The following is a 5,814-nucleotide window of genomic DNA, read 5'->3' as shown; positions in this document are numbered from 1 at the left end:
TTGTGTTTTATCTTGTGTATTCTTCTTTATTTATTGTTGTTGTCATCCCGTAAAGTGCTTTGGAAGCCACCTTTAAAGGCGCTATATAAAATTGTTTATTATTATTATTATTAATCATACACACCTGAAGAAGGCTCCATGGCCGAAATGTTGTGTTTTCTATCTTCTTTTTTTTTAGCATGGAATAAACATATTACTTGTTCCATTGAACCTGAAAAAAATTGTGCACTGCTGAATGCAGAATTCAAATCTACAACATTAAAATCACCTAATAGAGAATTGAAATAAAAACCTACCCTCAAAGTAAGACATTACCAACAATGACCACAAGGTGGAGATATTGTCCACCCATGTCAAGAATGGCACAGCTGCGATAAGGTAAAAGGAATAGAAATGCATTGAATTTTAAAAAAATACCTGTTTTTATTTCTAAAGGAAAAAGCAAATCAATTATGCTGTAGTGCGGTTTCACTGTTCCCTTTGTACTATTATGTGCTCTATTATGCAAGAGCTGCTTATATTTTGGCAGTATGGAACTCTGAAGCAGCCTGGAGTATGGAGCACTATGCCCTTTGAGACACACCTGTGCATGTTGCACAAATTATCATTGCTTGTGCATTAGGGACTAAATATACTAAAAGTATGATTTTAAAATGCTTTTATTTCACTTATGTTTATTAAATAAATTATTGCACATGTTTCAAAAAACAAATCTAATTAAAATAAATGCTTTTGTTTTTATTGATCTTGTACCATAGAACAGGAAAATCTTTGTAGTTCAAGCCCACAAAGTGTCCAAATGATGCAATACATGATCTAAGGAAGATTATCACAGGAATATCAACATTGTTTTCCTCATAAAAATGTATTCCTTTTATTTCGTTTTATTTTTTAAATAAACTCACATTATGTATTGTAGTGGCCTTCAATTAAAAAAAATCTAGCACTGCTGAATGCACAATTCAAATCAATGCACAAAATAAAATCACTAAATAGAGAATTGAAATAAACATTTTCCCTCAATATAAGACATTGCTAACAATGACCACAAGGTGAAGATATTGTCTTTACAAGTTAGGAAAGGCAAAAATGAGAAAAGGTAGAAGAAATAGAAATGCATTGAATTTTTTAAAAAACTATTTTTTTCTAAATGAAAAGGCGAAACACTTATGCTGTAGTGCTGTTTCGCATCTAGCTTTGTGCTATGATATAATCTACTATGCAAGAGCTGCTTATGTTTAGGCAGTATGGAACTTTATTCTGTTGACATTGCCTGTGATTAATACTTGGGACAAATACCCAAACCTGATATAAAATATATTAATCACATAGCATTAAGGGCAGAGCCACAGGATCACTGCAAACACTTCACTAAATACAGTTTTCCTGCTCATTTGACATGATCCAGAATTTGTGATTTCTTAAAAGACCTGTCTGCCCGACTGCAGATCCACAGCAAAAATGTAAGCGCTAGTAAAATATGATAATTTTGGGCAGCAAGCACAGGTTTCTGTCGATGTGGACAGCATTCCGTCTCCAAGACCTTTAAGCAGTTCTATGCCGCTGTGCACCTGTATATGTTGGTTTTTGAAGGAGATGCAGTGCAGTGGGTCAACGCTTGTGATCCTGTGGGTTGCTGTACTTCACAACACTATCTCTGGCACATCTGGAGCTAAATCCTGATCCTGATTATTGTGTCACTGTGTTGAAGCTGGAGACAGAATCACCGCAAGCACGTCACTGAATATTCTTTTTCTGCTCCTTTGATATGATCCAGAATTTGTCTGACCTAAATTTCTTAAAAGACTTGTCGGCCAGACCAAATTTTAAGCTCTAGTAAAATATGATAATTCATGAAACATGCACAGGAGTGTCTTAAAGGACACAGTGCTCTATGTCAGACACCTGTAAACAATACTTTCATCATACATTGAGCAATAGGAACTCAGTATACCACAGGTAAAGTTTTAAAGCGATTCTGTGGTGCAACATGCCAGGCTTACGGCTAGGCGTTTGATATACTGGGCTCTGAAGGCCTTCAGTGGACATCATACCCTATAGATTTCACAAGCCCCATAATGCAAGCACTAAATCAATGTCACACCTGCTACATGTAGTGATTGTGATCTTGTGATTATTTCCCTGGGCATGTACCAATTAATCACAGGAGTATATATATACAGACGCCGCTATTCAAAATGCATGGTACAACCCTTTACCGCACATAATTACCCACAGTGCACCACGGTGTACCACGGTGCATGATTTGGCTGGCCAAAATGATCGACAGGGGCACTTGTGGTGCATAGATTGTTAGTGAAACGATTTAACAATTTAATCTCATTACTGTGCATGTTTTCATCTGCTTAGTATTGAATATGTATATAGAATTTGACGGCTAAAGGGAAATTTTAGTAGCTAAGCATAAAAAGAAGAGGAGCATAACGTGTCTGAAGGTCATAAATGATATTAATTTAGAAACATTAACATATTATGTTAACTCTATATGGCTGGTATTGGTAGTTTAAATAAAAAATACACAACAGTATTTCATTTTCTTCCTAAACACTTTAAGCATCAAAGTATTTCATTCGGTTACACGTGGTTATTTTGGAAAAGTTTTTAAGTGCTCCTTCTGACTAAATTAAGTTTATATACTTCATAAAAGTAATAATGTTTTAACCTTTTCTGCGAATACGCTCGTTATCGTGGTAAACAAAAGCATATGTTTAAGAACTTGATTAATAGGGAATATAATATGGTATCGCGTATCTAAAGAAATTAAAAACGATATAATTATATTCATATACTGTCGCTCAAATTATCACAGTAGTACACTTTCTTTGGAAATGTCTGCATCAGGTTCACTCTTTCCCACATGTTTATGTCTGTGGCATAACGTGTTAAGCATGTTCTTTGTATAGCTGAGTTTGGGGCTTCAAATCCAGCTGTTGCCATGTGTTTTCTTTTAACAAACATTTCTTAGAAAAACTAATATAGCAAATATTATGGACACTGATTGTACATCTAAATTATAATAAACATAATTATATTTATATACTTTAGCTCAAATCCTGCTAAACTAAAAATTAGACACAAGAAGAGTATTATTGGATAATGTTGTGAGGCTCTGGCGGAATGTAAATTGAAGAGTTAGAGAGGAGACACATTGTGTATCACCTCTTTTTACACTTGTAAAAAAGAAAATTCCAATGTTAATGCGACACGGAAGATATTATTAATAATATAGTGCTTTCGGGCTCACATGGGTATGCACCCGACACCGCTGGTGGCTCAGTTCCCTCCTATTCACCTGAAAGGCAGTGACGTCACCATGCTGGCAAGCCAGCTTGTACAATACCTGTAATGTATTTATTAGTCATTCTGGGTAAATTTCACATTCATAATGGTCTTATAATACTCCCCTTTTTAGTACTTTTGAGGTGCAGCTGAAACACTATTTAAATTCTATAAAAAATTTGAGAAATATTTAAGCAAGGAAAACATATGATATATGTAAAAAATACAATTTGATCACATAATTTACACATTACTTCATTATTTGTAAATTCTTTATAAGTTTAATAAAAAACAATACTTGTAATGTCGGCCATATGGCGTACGCGTTATTGATGCTGAAAGTTTAGCGTTTGTCACTAATGAAACCACGAAACAAAGACATAAATATAGAGATCCTTACATCACAAATTCCAAGCGTTTCATTTTGTCTATTGCTACAATATCGACAGCAGTGTACTTACAAGGAACATGTCAAAATGTTTTCAAAATAACCACAATTGAACGAGTTGAAGGTTTTGATAATAATAGAGAAATTATAGAGTCCCCCATTACCCCCATTTTGATTAAATTCGCAAATGCATGTTTAATTAAATGCCTTTATTGATTCACAATCTGACAATGCAATGTAAATTGTTATCTTTGTCTTCTAAGTCCCTTAATTAACTTTAAGCATAGCTTTCTCACCATTTAGATTTATTTTTATACCATATACCTATCCCAGGAGCACATTGTACTTCCTAATGGGATCACACATGGAAAGATTCGATTGTAATTGTTTTATTTTTAAAATAAATTTTAGAAAAGTGTCATCTATACAAAAAAGTTGTATTTATTTAATACCACTTGATAGTTATCTTAATAGAGATAGGAATTCAAGTTGTATACTGTTTAGACTTTCAATCATTTTAAACTGTATTACAGCATGTTAAACATTAAACATGAAAAAGTCGGTATATTTTATAAAAGCAAGATTGCTCAGTTGGACAAAAGTACACAACCTTCCACCTTCATCATAAATATTTTAATTATGCATAAATACTGAGATGGATAGTTTTAGTAAATATGTTGGCAAATATCTGAATTTTTGCATAATCAAATTGTATCCAGCTGTGAATCAGCTGTGTGACCTTGCCCTTCGTGAAATTGTGGGAAAGAGGTTTAGTGGGCAGCATTACTCACAGTGTAGTGACCATAGAGTTGTAGCGGCAAGGCTTATTAAAATAAGACAGAATTAGGTGTTGCTGTGCTTTCCCAAATGAGGCCCCATCTCTCTTCATCTCTGTGGTGCAGCCACAGAGAAGCTATTCATGCAGGCTGATTTAAGGTTTCTTTTGATAAGGGACAGCTCCCAAATGGGGATGCACTTAGCTAAGCCTGGCTATCATGATCAATGGTCATCCATTGGCACCTATCTGTCTAGGGAGTGCCAGATGGACATCTGGACTGCATTCCTAAGTGTCAGGAGTAAGTGACTCATATCTCACCTTGATCAACCAATCAGGAACTGGTAGGGCAGAGTAACCCACGTGGGTCTCTGATGCCCATGAAACTTTCAGCCAATGAACGAGCTGAAGTTCCTCCAGGTAAAAACAGGCAACACAGAGTAGACTATTCAAGGAGAATTCCAATAAGGAGAATTCCAGGGGTACGAGACAATTCCAGGGCAGGACGGCCCAGGAGCAGAAAGGCTCCCAAGGGCAGGACATTCTCGCAGCGCGCCTCCTGACCATCCTCAGACTCAGCCCGGACAACCACGTAACGGCCAGTGTGTCCGAGTGCCAGAACTTTCCTTTGTTCTAAGAGTCGATAGTGGAGGTTGCCACGAGTAACCAAAGGATCCACCTGAGGTTAGCATCAGCAGCAAGCCTCGTGAACAGGTCGGAACTGTGGACAGCTGAATCACTATTCAGAACTAGCGCTTCATCAGGAACGAACCGGTCTTCTTCCTGACCTGCTGGGACCCACAGTCATCTTTTCTCCTGTGCACAAACTTCGCTGGTTAAGGCCAACACTAACTAGCCGGTCTTCAGAGAGCAGCGCCGCAGGAGTCTCCACCAAGCCGCAACAGCACAGCCTGGCACGGAGCCAGAGAGCGCGGATTGGACAGCAACAAGCCTGCAACTGTTTCTTTGTGTCGGCAGGAGATCTGAATCCCCAGAGATTGGATGAATATTCAGCTTCACTGTATTACAGCTCGAGAATTCAATTGTTATCCCAACCAGTTGATATCAATTTAATTCCTTTAAATTTTCAATTTAAATATCAATTTATGTACTTGTTTCGAGTATCTAATGTAGAAGTTATAACCAAGTTCATTTACGAAACTGTCTAAATGAATGATATACCGAACGTTAGTCCTCTTGATATATGTAACTCTTTCTAACTGAATGAATATATATCTTTTGTATTCTGTTAACCCTCACGATAAGATCTGTTAGGTTTACATGCATATTCTATGTATTAATAAATGTATCCTCGTGTATTAGTACCTGTGTGTGTGTGTTGTTTGAGTTA

Source organism: Atractosteus spatula (genome assembly GCF_055471065.1).
Source record: "Atractosteus spatula isolate fAtrSpa1 chromosome 17 unlocalized genomic scaffold, fAtrSpa1.hap1 SUPER_17_unloc_3, whole genome shotgun sequence".
Classification (NCBI taxonomy): domain Eukaryota; kingdom Metazoa; phylum Chordata; class Actinopteri; order Semionotiformes; family Lepisosteidae; genus Atractosteus; species Atractosteus spatula.
Note: the sequence above shows the minus strand (reverse complement) of the source record.